Here is a 15229-nt window from a genome sequence, read left to right as displayed (position 1 = left end):
TACACCTAGTGCTCTAGGAGATATAGAATAGAAAATGAACTCTTTCATGGAACATTTCCCATCATCGATCAATATCTAACTCTTCATCAGTGCGATAATCCCAAATTACTTTATGGTTTGGTTTATCTTTAAACCCTGTTCTACCATTTTAGTAAGTACTAATGCATTATGGATATCATTGGATAACTTATTCTCCAATATCTTAACGACATTGGACAAGGATTTCATTCATCTTTTTTCTTGGATTCAATCTCCTCTCATACCAAGGGTGTAATATCACATCTCAATCCCTCAATCATCTTTGTGTACTTTGTAATCTATCATATATATGATTAATTTGAATTTTATGATTAGGGACGCTAACGTTGTAGTCAAATCATTATGGTCAAAGGACTACATATACAAATGTGACACGAGTCAACTTGATTAAAGCTTAGGTTTAATACCATTTAGGGATTCATACGAATCACATTAGTGAACGCTTTCCCTGAAGGGGACCCAATGTTTTTCCTTAGTATCTTTATTCTAATGGCCACAAGATCAGTCATAGTTATCATATCAGTAGGATAAGATAGTTTAACGTCTACCTCAAGTATTCCGTTGAATAAGAATATTTGGAATATATGCTTAGAAACTTGTGATAATTGAATTATGATCTCTTCATAACTCAGAAAGTCATTGAATAGATTCAAATACTTCATTGTAAATCTTACATGATAATAATGATTACTTGTTTATTTCAATGGACTCAAAGATGACATGGGATTGTGATTCGCTTGATGGTCACATAATATCTATGAATTCAAAGGGGGAAAGGATTTGATTAGGGGTCTGGTACTAACATCATTTAAAAAGCAACACACTAAACAATTGAATAATTTTAATGATAGCTTTTTTATCCAAAGCTTTACTATAGGAACTTTAACAACCCTAATCATTTATTGATACATATGACATTGTAATGGAGAGCACATAGAGTCATATTTATATTTAGGATTAACTTAATAAATAAGAAAACCTAAAATGGTAATTTACCCTCTTCCAAGTTGCACATCACCAAAGGATACATATATATGTTGCATTTACTTCGTGGTGCAGAAAGGCACATCAAAAAGTTGTCTTTGATTGATCTTTAACTATATGATTTAAATATTTCATTGATGTCTTATAAATATGCAATTAAATGGCTCAATTTTCATCCAATGGTTTATGTGTATTATAACATGAATAAAATGTTAGTGCACCAGGAAGTCGTTAGCTAGTAAACCTATAATTTTATTTCGTATAAAAGATAACAAATAAGATTAATGAATAAATAAATGTTTCTAAGAACTTTTTTGGTAGTTTTTTAATTTAACGTTATTTATATTTTTCCTAATTTTATTGCAATTTTAAGTGATACTTATGTCAACATCAATGGTCGGTGGTATGTGTGGTAGCATGCACAACCAAGCACAGGTTATTTGTTAGAGAGAGGAATACCAGACACATCCAAAACTTGTCTTTGGACTGGAGCATAGGGAGAATAGAAACATTGGAATCTTATAGAGATAGAATAAAAGTTGAATGAAGAAAAACAGTGTTTGAAGTTTGATGAGAAAAATAATTTTTTTTGAAAAATGCAATATAGATTGGAAGATAAGGAATTAGTTACTGAAACCAGAAACTTTCATATTATCCTCAACTTCAGTTGAGTGTGTAAAAGTTTCTTGAAAGAAAAAAAATAAATGAATAATCGTGAGTTGACAATCAATTTATACCTTTTGTCCACTTGCATCATGCAACATGTATTTGTGTGTGGTGAACGTCAGTCATATGAATCTCTTAATGTGTCTATGTCACCAAGTCCCTTGTCTTATTCATTGTGATTTAATCCCTTAATCATTTTCAACGAGCCATGTGTTCTTTCGCATTCCATCACACGGTTAGACAATTGAACCATTATGGTGTCATGAAATGCAATGCCATGATGGGCCTTTACAAAATTATAGGGAAACATATCATTGGTTGGGATAAAATGGCCGGTTTTTCTCTTTGCACCATGTGTTCTTACACGCTAAGACATTAAGCGGTTAGGCCAAGAATTGTTTCTTATGACTTTGCAAGTTGTAATGTTATAATGACATGTTTTCCAATGGTTGGCAAGGCTAGTCGTTGACTTAAACTGGCAATTACAAACTGAGAAAAACACCAGATTTTGGCAATTAAATTCATAAAACCCACAGAATAAATCAGCAGAAAATATTCTGACTTGTAAACTATTAAGTCGGACAAATCTTTAAAAATACCAAAAACCTAGAAAAAATACATAATCATAATAGAGAATACTTGATCAGTTTAGGTGATGACAACATGAGAAAGTGGTATTTTAACTGCAGAAACTAATGTAATTAGCACGATTTGGTTAAGGTGAGTTTCATGTTATCAGTCTTTAATTCCTTTCTAATCAATTTGGATGGGTGGTGAATAGAAAGTTGTTTTATATGCTAGTATGTCTCCTCCGAAATGAAACACGTATTCCGAAATATCTTTCATGAGAGGAACAAGACGAGACACTGTTTGCCTTATTGAATTCATACGTCACTTTCCACCATTTTGGAGTTTGGACGTTCCAACTGATATTTATGGGTACGGCTAGTCAAAAAGCCGGTTACTGTTGAATAACAGGCCAACGACGTCCACAACCTTTTCACGACATTGATGAGACGTTCGACCCGGTACTCACGAGGGAGAACCTACCCCAAGTAGTCATACCTATAATCAACTTCCTCATCGATATGACCAATTTGTGACATGGGTATTGCAAATCCCTTAAAAGCAGGCCAGTATGGGTCTGGCCTGGCCAATAAAAGCAGGCCATCGTTGAGTCTCTCCTCGTATAGCCACGGTGGGCAGCTACCACCCAGGAATTATTCTACCGCCCTCCGAGACTGGCAGAAAAGCCAAAAAAATTGAGTTATTACCATTTCGTTCATGGTGCATTTATATGAATTTTTCTCCGTGTTAACAAGCAGCCAGCTGTAAGATAACAATGATTTAAAAATCTTCTCTTGAAAGGACATTTCAGGAAACCCGAGTTACTTCCATAAAACTAATCGCAGCAGCATGCATTATCCTGACCACTTGCTCTCGACGGACGATTCCTGCCAACCGATCTGTAGGACCCAAAAGTCAGGAATCCATCGATACTTGAGAGTCCAGCTGCGTTCAGCTATAAATTACTCGCGATGAGCAAACAACCTAAAAGATTATCGCCAACGAGGGATGCTGCGGTGAAGAAGATTATCGGAACGACTACATTGTTACAATGGCGTCGGCGGCCGGGGATAAGCAGATCACGTTGGAAGAACTCCGCCTCCACAACACGCGGTCAGATCTATGGATATCGATACATGGCAAGGTCTACGACGTGACGGACTGGGTGAAGGATCACCCCGGAGGAGACATTCCCCTTCTGCATCTCGCAGGCCAGGACGTCACCGACGCGTTCATCGCCTTCCATCCCGGCTCCGCTTGGGCCCAACTGGACCGCTTCCTCATCGGCCGGCTCACTGACTACCAAGTCTCTGATATCTCGAGAGATTATCGTAACCTGGTGGCGGAGTTCGCCAAGCAGGGGCTTTTCAAGAAGAAGGGTCACGTAGCGATGTTCACGTTGGTGTCCATCGTGGTGTTCTTCTTGGGCGCCGTTTACGGGGTGCTCCGGTCGGAGAGCACCTTAGTTCATTTACTGGCGGGGGGGCTCATCGGCTTGGTCTGGACCCAGGCGGGGTGGATCGGGCACGACTCGGGCCATTACCGAGCCATGAGCACGCCTGGGTTCAACCGGTTGACTCAGATTCTGACCTCAAACTGCATGGCCGGGGTCAGCATTAGGTGGTGGAAGAGGAACCACAACGCTCACCACATCGCCTGCAACAGCATCGAGTTCGACCCGGATGTCCAGCTCCTGCCTCTCTTCGCTATATCCCCTAAGCTGTTCGCCTTCCAAAAGTCGTGTTTCGACGGCAGCGAGATGAACTTCGACGCCGTTGCTAGGCTGCTCGTAAGCTACCAGCACTGGACCTTCTACCCGGTAATGTGCTTCTCCCGGGCCGTTCTCCAAGCGAGATCTATAGCCCTTCTTGCCGGGAGGAAGGTGCGCGATGGAAACCAGGAAATACTGGGTATTGCGCTGTTCTGGGTCTGGTATACTCTTCTCGTCTCGCAATTGCCCAACTGGGGTGAAAGGGTGATGTTCATCTTTACTAACTTCGCCGTCGCGGGAATCCAGCATACCCAGTTCAGCTTGAACCATTTCTCCTCTAGCGTCTACGTTGGGCCGCCTACCGCCAACGACTGGTTCGAGAAGCAGACGATGGGCACGCTCAACATCACCTGCTCTCCTTGGATGGACTGGTTTCATGGCGGATTACAGTTTCAGGTGGAGCACCATCTCTTCCCTCGCCTTCCTCGTTGCAACTTCAGGAAGATCTCTCCGCTGGTGAGGGAGCTCTGCAAGAAGCATAAACTGGCGTATTCGACGTCGTATTTCTGGGAGGCGAACGTGAGGACGATCGCAACGTTGAGGGCTGCGGCGTTGCAGGCGAGGGACTTGGGCAAGCCCGTGCCCAGGAACTTGGTCTGGGAGGCAATGAACACGCATGGTTGAAGCGTGAGATGATTATCCACTGATCAAGAAGATCGTTTTCCTTCTTTATTTTGTATCGACCTGTATTTCCCTAATTCCCTCTCTCTCTCTCTTTCTCTCTGAGCTATTTGGAGAATGTATGGTAATTTGTCTTCTAAATCCATTCTCCGTTGTCACTCTTTCTGGGTGTTGTAGCAATCTTCAGATTCAGCTGCCTTATTTCATTTTTGTCAAACATAAATCCGGAGATTTGCGAAGTAATGAGCATTTATTTCCGCACTAGCATGCATCCGTCTGTGGTTGTCTATGATCCGTGTAACTACAGACTCCGATAGAAATCGGATTGAGAATAAGAGGGACAAGATGAGAGCAAGAGATGATAAAAAACTCGGCTTGTCATTTCATCGAGCATCCTCTATGCATTTTTATTACGTAAGGAAATTATCAAAAGGTAATAACTCCACAACACAGAGGACAAGAATCAAAGAAGGAAAAGAAAAACGGTACTCCCCAGCTTTGTCATCTTCTACCTCATCCTCTTCTGTGACCCTAGTGTTGGGCTGTCCAATTTGAGATATCATGATGAAGTCAGGGACGTTTCGGATACCATGTACTGATATACATGATGGATATCATAGTCTTCGGGACGTTGTGGATATCGGATACTGTAGTCCTCAGGATGTGGCGGATATTAGAGCTGTAGGATGGACGACGGATCGTCATCCGTCCGTCCAAAAATCCGTCATACATCATCGTCCGGAGCGAAGAACATTTAGTCATCCGTCATCTGTGACGGATGATTGATGGTGAAAATGACGAAACGGATGACAAAAACGGACCGATGACGTTTGGTGATGGAAATATTTCTTTCTCAATCGCTTCCTCCCTCTCTCTCTCTATCGCTCACTCTCCTCCCTCTTTTTCTCTCGATCGCTCTCTCTCCCTCTCTCTCTCTTGATCACTCCCTCATCCTCTCTCTCTCTATCACTCCTCCTTCTCCCTCTCTCCCTCTCCCTCTCCCTCTCTCTCTCTCTCTCAATTGCTCCCTCTCCTTCTCCCTCTCTCTCTCCCCCTCCCTCTCTCTCTCTTAATTGCTCCCTCTCCTTCCCTCTCTCTCTCTCTCTCTCTCTCTCTCTCTCTCTATTGCTCCCTCTGAGGGATCGGCATGTGTCATCCGTCACATCACACAACACCGTGAAGGAAACATGACGGATGCCTTGACGGTGACGAAGACGGTGACGGTGACGGACTTAGGGGTCCGTGACGGTGATGGTGACAGATGACAGATCAGTTGTGACGGGGACGTGACGGTGATGGGGTACCTTGGACGTGTGACGTGACGGGATGGCCGTCACGGATGACAGCCTTGACGGATTTTAAAAAAGTTAAAACAAACAGAAAATACCTATAATAAATAAATAATTTTTAAGCTTTCCAACCGCCGAGATTTCACCGCGTGATGTCACTATTTCGATTTCTTGGCATTTTGCACAGAAGTCCCTGTTTTATTTTGCACGCACAAACTGACACAGCCTGTAAATAATTGGATATACCCCTCCGATTCTCTGTCCACCAAATTTCTCTGATAAAAACCATAGGAAATTTTAACAATACTACCTCTTACTTTTGAAATTATCGTAATCTCCTAAGTTCCTGATAAGTATATCCATTAAAAAATTCATTTCTTCCATGAACACATTCTGAAAAATTCAATTAATTTCCAGATAAATCATAAAAAATTCAGTAACCCATTCCCACATTAATTAACATTAAATTAATTTTCAAACTTGGGAGAATCCATAGTAAAGGATTGAGGCCATGTATTAATAAGAGATTAAATTTGAGTTTTATCTGGTTATTTTCACCAATTTTGTAAGGTATATATTTAAAATTTCTGAGTAAGTATGTTCACATCAATACATATGTTGGATTGCTAGAATTTTTTCAACGATCCAGAATATGTACAAAATGGATTGAATATGTATATATCAGAGGGTTATTTATTTACTTATTAATTGATGTTACAATTACTGATCACTGGTCCAATAAATGTGAACCATATCCTCCAGAGTTGACCAATGGCCCAAGGGATTTGCAGATTCAAAAAAAGTGAGTTTACACTATTCATGATTTTTTAAAATGTTGTCTAATCATTGTGATCACAGAATATTTTAATGATATCTTTATATGAGTTAATGGTTGAGTATTTTTAGTTTCCACTCTGTGATTGATAAATGATAATATGTCCGAATTTGAACCAAAATATTTGGTTTTCGAGTTAGAATTTTTTTTTTCTTTTTTTCTTTTTTGAGTTAATAGTTTAAACATACATAAATTTGTAGAAAAATATCAGATTAGATACATCTGAACTGTAAAATAAAAAGGGGTGTTTGGTCTAATGGTTAATTTATACAATTGTGAACCCCCCTTTTCACTCTATAATGCTTGATTGATATTTTGTTGCCTTATCTTTTGTGGTAAGTTTCTGCTTTTGGATTACATACATCATTTTCCCTAGTAACCTGAACCTCTGTTACAATCTGATAGCCCAACCACAACTGACTTGATTTGCCATTTCAGTTTCAGTGCATTTATGTTACCCCTCAACTCACTTGTCCATGGAAAGACAAATTTTTGGAATGTTTGGATAATAGTGAAGCCCTATATTTTTTAAAAACGTGCAAAATGAATTATTATCCACCATTATCTTCACTATATGTGGAAGCCTGTTGGTCAACTCTTCAGTATCTTCCGCAAACTAGGTTATTTGACACAATCAACAATTCAAAAAATATCTGATCTTGTTAAGTAAAGAATCCAACTACAATCAGATTTGTTGGAAATATAAAATACATCAGAGATGACAATGACAGTTGTAGAGAATTAAACATGCATTTTGGCGTCCAACCGAACTCCCTCGTGCTGACTTCAAAAAATCTCATTTGCCCTTCAATCTGTTTTGAGAAAACCACAGCAGTGAATGAGATAATATTGAATAAACAAGAAACAATAAGAAACAATAAACATTCAATAAACAAGCTGAACCTTCTGAAGATATGATATGAACGGTGACAACTGTAGGTGAGTTAGGAGGGATGGAGAAAAAAAAACTGAATTTCATTTGTCACCTCTACCAAAATTAAAACAACAGGCAATAGTGGTAGAAACAAGGTTAATTTTTTTTTAATATTTCAGTCTTCTTCTTCTTCTATTTGTCCTCTACGAGATCAGATCAGCCTACAAGGCCGTGTGTTATCCACAAGCCACAGGGAAGCAACAGAAAAAATCTAATAAAGAAACTAAAGCATGCCCAATATTGAAAAAAAAGGATTTCAAATGTTCTGTTAACCTTGGTGATCAAACGATATAATCACAGTTAGTGATGGTGGACTCTTTGTCCACCTGTTGAGACATTAGTCTGTACTGCTACAAAGAAAATTAAAAGTAAGTTATTTACCTGCTTGACTTCGCACCTACTCTATACCAACCCCTGTAAAAATATGTGGAAGAAACCATAAAATAATCCATTAAATAAACTGGCTAGAAAAAAAAAGCCCTCTTGCATGTGGCACGTTTTAATGATTGCCAAGAAAAAAAAAGGAGACGAAAGTAAAGAACACTACCTCAAAATAGATGAGAAAATCAGATCAAGAATGTTCTACTTTGAGGCATCAAAAGAAAGGGGATACAATCATCTTACGAAAGTGAAATAGATTCATTAAGAAATAGAACAAATAAGAAAGGATCATAAAAAAAAGGAGATATGAAACATAAGGAAAAAAATTGGAGAGGAAAATTTAGAGCACTATCTCAAAATTGAAGAGAAAATCCGCTCAAGAGTTTTCTATTTTGAAGCATTAAAATCAATGGGATACGATCATCCTGCGAAAGTGAAATCGATTCATAGAAAAATGAAAAAATCAGAAAGGATCAGCATAAAACGGAGACATGGTACAACAAAAATAATCAGAAAAAACTGTATACAACACTACCTGAACACCGAATAGAAAATCCGATCAAGAAATTTCTACTTTGGGGCATCAATGAGGTTGTCGGGAAGAACTCACCAGGAGCGACAGGAGCAACCGAGAGAGCGTGCATGACCGAGAGAGCGAGAGTCATCACCGACAAGAGCGAACGAGTGAATGAGCGAGAGCCATCACCGTCAGGAGCGAGAGCTGAGAGGAGAAAGGTCATCAAGGTGGAGTCGTCGTCAGGAGTCAGGAAAAAACGGTCGTCGGGGAGACGATGAGCAGGGGATAGAAAAATAAAGTTTTTTGGGTTGTTTTTCACATCACTGGTGATGGTGATGCCATCTGGTGATGGGGACATGGCAGGACGCTGCACGGAGGAAATGTGTGTCACAAACGTGATGGTTTTTTCTCAAAATACTAGGATGCGTGATGGGACAGTGACGCGATGAAAATTTTGTCACGTCACCGTCTGTCACGTTTCGTCATCCGCTTCGTCACGTCCAGGGCGTCACGTCCCCAACATGTGGTTCCCTACTCCCTCTCCTTCTCCCTCCCTCTCTCTCTCTCTCTCTCGATCACTCCCTCTTCCTCCCTCTCTGGATTGCTCCCTCTCCTTCCTCTCTCTCTCTCTCAATCAGTCCCCCTTCCTCTCTCTCTTGATCACTCCCTCTACCTTTTCCTCTCTCTCTCTCTCTCTCTTGCGATGGCTCTCTACTTCTCCCGCTCCCTCTCCCTCTATCACTCACTCTACATTTTCCTCTCCCTCTCTCTCCCTCTCGATGGCTCTCTACTTCTCCCTCTCCCTCTCTCTCTATCACTCACTCTTCCTCTCTCTCTCTATCACTCACTCTTCCCTCCCCTCTCTCCCTCTCTCCCTTCCTCCCTCCCTCTCACTATCTCTCCCTCCACCCTCTCAGTCTACTTCGTCAGCAATTCATCTGTTATCCATTTCGTTGTCTGTAACAGACGAACAACGGAACAAGACTGATGACAGAGTTGTGACAATAACAAAATTTGGACGGATGATGAATCTGACAAACTGAAGTGTACCGTGTGTCCAAAACCGTCATTCATCATAAGTCCAACAGATCTAGTGGATTATTGAATATTGTACTGATATCAGATATCTGGAGATAGCCCTCATGTTTATTTCTTTAGTGATGCATTGTTCCATATGGAACAAAATAACACACTTGTAAAACTCATGAGTCAGTACATTTAAGTGACCAAAAACTTGCACTCTGTTTGACTGAAATAAATTTCTGGCTCGAGTATGTGAGTCAACCTGCTGACATTGACTTTGGTAGTTGACTTATCTTGGGTTTGGCATTTTTTGGCCCAAAATTAGTCAAATTACTTTAATTCTTATATTTTAAAGTAACATATTAATATTTTAAATTAATATTAATCATACAAAATTATTTATGATAAAGTTATTTTTTTCTAAATTATAAAAACTATGTAAATCATGATAACATGATATCAGTAGATCATGTTGGATATCAGAAAATGATACCCAAGACTGACATATAGTACCATCATCCATTACCAGAGACAAAGATGGATGCTGATCATTTTTTCTTAGATTGATCATGGATTAGCATTCTAAACAATTTTTATAAAATTTGTATGAATCTCGAAATAACATAGACAAAAAAAAACCGCATTGGAGAATTTTTCAATACTACCTTACGATCATTTTTCCTAGTGGGTATTGCCTCAACCCACTTAGACACATAATCCACCGCCATCAATATATATTCATGTCCAAAGGATGGTAAAAAAGGCCCCATAAAATATATATCCCATAAATCAAAGATCTCTATTTCTGTAATCAATTTTAGTGGCATGGCATCATTCTTTCTTAGATTGATCATGGATGGCATTTAAAAAAAAATTCCAAAATTCTTATGAATCTCAAAATAACATAGGGAAAAAAAAATCGCAATGAAGAATTTTTGAAGCCCTATTTTTTATGCAAAATGTCCCCCACAAAAAGATGAATGACATAACTCTAGGATATTCCTATGTTTGTCTTCGGGAACACACCTCCTCAAGATTTGATCAGCGCCTAACTGAAATAATTCAGGATCTTCCCAAAAATAGTATTGGACTTCTCCCATAAATTTCTTCTTTTCTTGTTCAGACCAATCCTCTAGGGTTTTACCTGAAGCTAAATATTTAACAATGTGTGCAAACCATGTGACTTTTCTAGTGCTAATCTTAAGGATATGCTCATTAGGGAAATTTTCAACAATAGGGATTGGGTCACTAATATGCAATCGGGATAAATGATCAACTACATAATTTCCAGATCCTTGTTTATCCTTAATCTCTAGGTCAAATTCTTGCATTAATAATATCCACCTAATCAACCTAGGTTTTGCCTCTTTTTTATTTATTAAATATCTAATAGCTGCATGATCAGAAAATACTACTATTTTACTTCCTAATAAGTAAGATCTGAATTTATTTAATGCAAACACAATCGCTAGCAATTCTTTTTCAGTTGTAGTGTTATGTACCTGGGTGTCTCCTAAAATTTTGCTACCATAGTAGATGTCCACGGGCTTCTTGTCAATTCGTTGACCAAGCACTTCTCCTACTGTAAAATTGAAACCATCACACATAAGTTCAAATGGGTAGTTCCAATTTGGAGTTTGCAGTACTAGTGCTTTCACTAGAGCCTCCTTTAACTGCAAAAAAGCGTGCTTCCCTGCATCGTCAATTATGAAGTTCACATCTTTAGCCAACAAGTTAGTCAACGGTTTTGATAATTTAGCAAAGTCTTTAATGAACAGTCTATAGAAGCCTGCGTGGCCGAGGAACCCTCTAAGTTCCTTTGTGTTGGTGGGAAGTGGAAGGTTCCGAATCACCTCCACTTTGGCATTGTTCACCTCTATCCCACGGCTGCTGACCATGTGTCCTAGTACTATTCCCTCTTGGACCATGAAGTGGGACTTTTCCCAACAGAGTACTAGCCATCTCTCCATGCAAATCTGCAAAACATTTGCTAAATTAGTCAAACATGATGGAGGACCACCACATCCAGCCTTCCCTAGCTCGTCGTCAACCACAGCATGGAGCCCGAGCGGAAGTGAAGAAACCAAACTTCCACTACCAGGATTTAATTCGCATCTGCGTCGTGTTGTTTTATCCCCTATTCATGTTGTTTTAATGCCATCACCAAGATCCTCCATGGGATTACGGAGGTTCTTTTTGTTTCACCAGTCTATTTTGTCATAGTGAATTGTAGGGAGGTCCTCACCTCCGCGTGGACGGGCCTCCCCCATGAAGTCGTGTTTTGTACCTTTTTGTTTTCCTTTTTTTGTACCACTGAAGGGGGGGGGGAGACAATGCACTGTTTCCTCTCTCTTGAAGCGCCCTTTAGGGGGGAGGGGTTAGCCCACTAGGCCCTTTCCCCCTTTGGGAGCCCATTAGGGCAATTTGACCCCCCCCTCTCTTCGTTCCCTATAAAAAGGAGGGGGGGAGAGAAAAGAATGTTGTTTTTGTCATATGATTTGTTTCTCGTAGAGAGTTAGTGTTCCGTCCTCCTCTAAGATCTCTCTGGTACCCCTTTTCCCTACGTTTGGTGGGAGGCAGAAAGAAGAACCTTGGAAACTTGGTGCCATTGCAGAGCCGTTCTGACACCAGATCTTCTACATCACTGTTTCATTCTCCGCTGGATTGGATTGGTAACCTTGGCCGTTCTCTGCTTGGACCGTTGCAAAAGTCCCGAACGTCGTCGCCTTCCGATCGTCACCTCTTCGACGACCCACCCTGCAGTTCCCCGCGTGCTGTAGACTCTTCCCGCGGGGACGTCGTCCTCCAGGCATCGCTCACTGACCCCTTCTCCCGCGTCCCCGGTGGTTGACCACGCGACAGCATACTCCGCTGACCAGTGGGGGCGTGTCAATGATAAGACTCCACATTTCGTTCTTGCACCCGTGGACGTCTGCTCTTAGCGACCCTGGTGCTCGACGACCATGGCCTGTTGGAAGCCCCTACCGGATCGATCGTCTACGACTCCCATCGCCGCGGGAACAACTACTGGTCGTGCCAACAATCCGACAGTGTGAACGCAACACTGTAGTGACAGAGTGCTGCCATCTTCCATCATCCTTGGGTATTATCAGTCTGAGTCTGCGGCCAGATCAAAGCTCGGGACGCGGGGAGCGCTTAAATCGACTCCCCCCCTACCCCAGCCATGACGTTCTCGGCACCTGATCACACCCGTTGAGTGACGCCAACCGGTGACAGCACCCCTGGGTGTCAAAACGGTTATCACCTCCTCCTACCAGGGTGGTTGAATTGGTCACACGGTCAAGGACCCACGGGACTCCACAACGATGACTTCTCAATTCTTCCTTTGATCTTGCTCCACTGCTCGAGGATCAGGCTGTCGCCAGTCCCCACGGGTCACTCCTGATAAGCTCGAAAATTACGTTTATATATGTTGTTATTTAGGGGTTTTTTTTAAGCTTAATCACTAAATTTATATATCCCTTAATGAATTGAGTAAGGGGTCGAACCCTAGGGAGGCGATAGGAAATATTCAGTTTTCTTTCTGATTAAGGTTTTCAATTTTAAACCTAAGTGAAATGATGTTTTGTTTTCTTATTTAAATGCTAATACTTGTAAATTTTAACAAACATTTTATCCATTTGAACTTAAGTAATTTTAATGATTCTCTGTTATTAAATAAGAAAGATATAAAATCACTTAAGTTTATCTTTATAGTTGATTTCAAATATTTATTGATTTTGAATTATATATATATTTTTGTTCTTTTTACTTTGAAATCGATTTCTAAATGGATGTAACTCTATGTTTTTTTTTCTTTATTTCTTTAATTTGTTTTATTTTTCAAAGGGCGTTTGACTATTTCTAAAGAATCAGTAAACCAAATCTTATGCTATTTTAAGAGCATTTTTATTATATTTTTATTTTATCTTTATTCATTTGAAATTGTGTATATATCCTCAAATAGCAAATCGTGAACACAAGTCACGATTTGCTTATTCAAGGAGAACGGTGTCGTGAATTCTATTCACGACTTTTTTTTTCTTTTTTTGTTTGCGATTCAATGGACAGATAGGTTCGAGATCGGAATTTTATAATCAACTAAGGCAATGATTTAAAAAACGAACTAAAATCTATGAAATTAAACGACTAAAATCGGAAATAAAAAAAGAACGGTGAACGTGAAGGAAAATGCAAATTTCAGAAAACTAAGTATGAAGTAAGGTGCAAAAATCAAACACGGATAAACCTAGAGGTACCAGAAAGAGCAGAGAATCGATCCAGGCGAGCTTCGAGCAACGAACGCCGAATATTTTCCTCCGATTTTGGCTTGAAATTCCGGAAATTTGCGGCGACGGATCTGCGAATTTCGTCCACGAATCGAGCTTCAAACTCTTCTTGGGTGATCCTTGAGACCTCAAGGAGGCTAGGGGATCCTTCCTTGAGCTTTAAAAATCAAGAACGAGTCAGAAAATTCGTTTTCTGGCCTTTTATCGCCGCGGAATCGGAAGAACAGCTCTTCCGATTCCGTTCGCATTTTCATCATTTTTGCGTTGTACGCTGAGCGTACAACGCGACGCGATTGGCTCTTAAAGCCTTCGCGTATCTTTCACTCGTGCGCGACACGCACGAAATCACGTGCGTGCGTGTCGCGCACCAAAGGCACTAATCGGCATTCTGATTCGCCGACGCCCCGCTGCGTGCGGTGCGTTATTCCGTGCGTTCTGCGGGTGTTAAAAGAAGAAATTAGTACTCAAACCGGCCCACTAAGGGCCGGTTTTAATAAAAAAAGATTTATTTATATTTTTTATTAAAAGAACACATACAGTAAATTGTAAAAATCATTTCTATATGCATGATAAAAACTAATTATTCATTTATAAAAGACTTTAATTTTTAGCTTCTTTTTATTTATAGAACTAGGTCAATTACAATCATTTAAATTGTTCCAATCATCATTGTAAATCATTTAAATGTGTAAATTGACCTAAATATTGATTAAAGTTATTATTTATGTTGAAATTCAAGAAGTTTATTATTTTAACCTAGAATCATGATGACATGCTTGAAAAACTAATGTTCTATGCATGAAAATCCCAAAAATATGATGAAATGTGCACTTATTTTAGCTTCTATTTGGATGTTATCAACTCCCTTCTTCCTCCCAACTCTCTTATCTTTCGCAGTATTGTTACCTCGCTCAGTGCTAGTCTTTGTCTGCTCTTCTACCTTGAGAGATTCCATGATGACAATATAGGGCAGCCACCTTCTTGAGTTAAGGCATGCCTTTGACGGCTTTGGGTTGGCCTGTTAACGATGACGGTACGGACGCCACCGGGCGGTGACACGTCCCCCCACTCAGTCGGATTTTGAGCTGGTCCCTCGGGCCCGTATTAGTTGGTCACTGAGATTTTCTCGTTCCGTTTTCCCCCATTTAAAATTTCTTGCACGTCAACTACATAGCAATTCGCTCATCGTAGCTACCCAGTGGTGCAACGCGACGACCCGAGTACGTCGTGTTACATCAGTACATGTGCTAAAATTTTGTCCAAAAACAGAGAAATCATCCATAAAAATCTCTAGACAGTCTCCTACTAAATCT

At 40.2% G+C, this 15229-nt stretch overlaps 1 long non-coding RNA gene and 1 pseudogene across 2 annotated transcripts; one reads left to right on the top strand and one right to left on the bottom strand.

The window, feature by feature from the left end:
• Positions 1 to 3231: 3231 nt before the first annotated feature.
• Positions 3232 to 4809, top strand: LOC144703459 (delta(8)-fatty-acid desaturase pseudogene; annotated as a pseudogene).
• A 2599-nt stretch (positions 4810 to 7408) lies between these two features.
• LOC144703457 (uncharacterized) lies at positions 7409 to 14175 on the bottom strand. 2 transcript variants are annotated; one of them, XR_013581533.1, is made up of 4 exons: positions 11130 to 14175; positions 8698 to 8808; positions 8088 to 8120; positions 7409 to 7584 (listed from the first exon to the last, which is right to left on the bottom strand). It is a non-coding gene; the product is annotated as an uncharacterized LOC144703457 (long non-coding RNA). The 2 variants fall into 2 exon arrangements; XR_013581532.1 differs by lacking the exon at positions 11130 to 14175 and having other exon boundaries at positions 8698 to 11113.
• Between the last annotated feature and the right edge of the window lie 1054 nt (positions 14176 to 15229).

Source organism: Wolffia australiana, chromosome 5 (genome assembly GCF_029677425.1).
Source record: "Wolffia australiana isolate 7733 chromosome 5, ASM2967742v1".
NCBI lineage: Eukaryota > Viridiplantae > Streptophyta > Magnoliopsida > Alismatales > Araceae > Wolffia > Wolffia australiana.
This window is presented reverse-complemented; position numbering and strand designations above follow the sequence as displayed.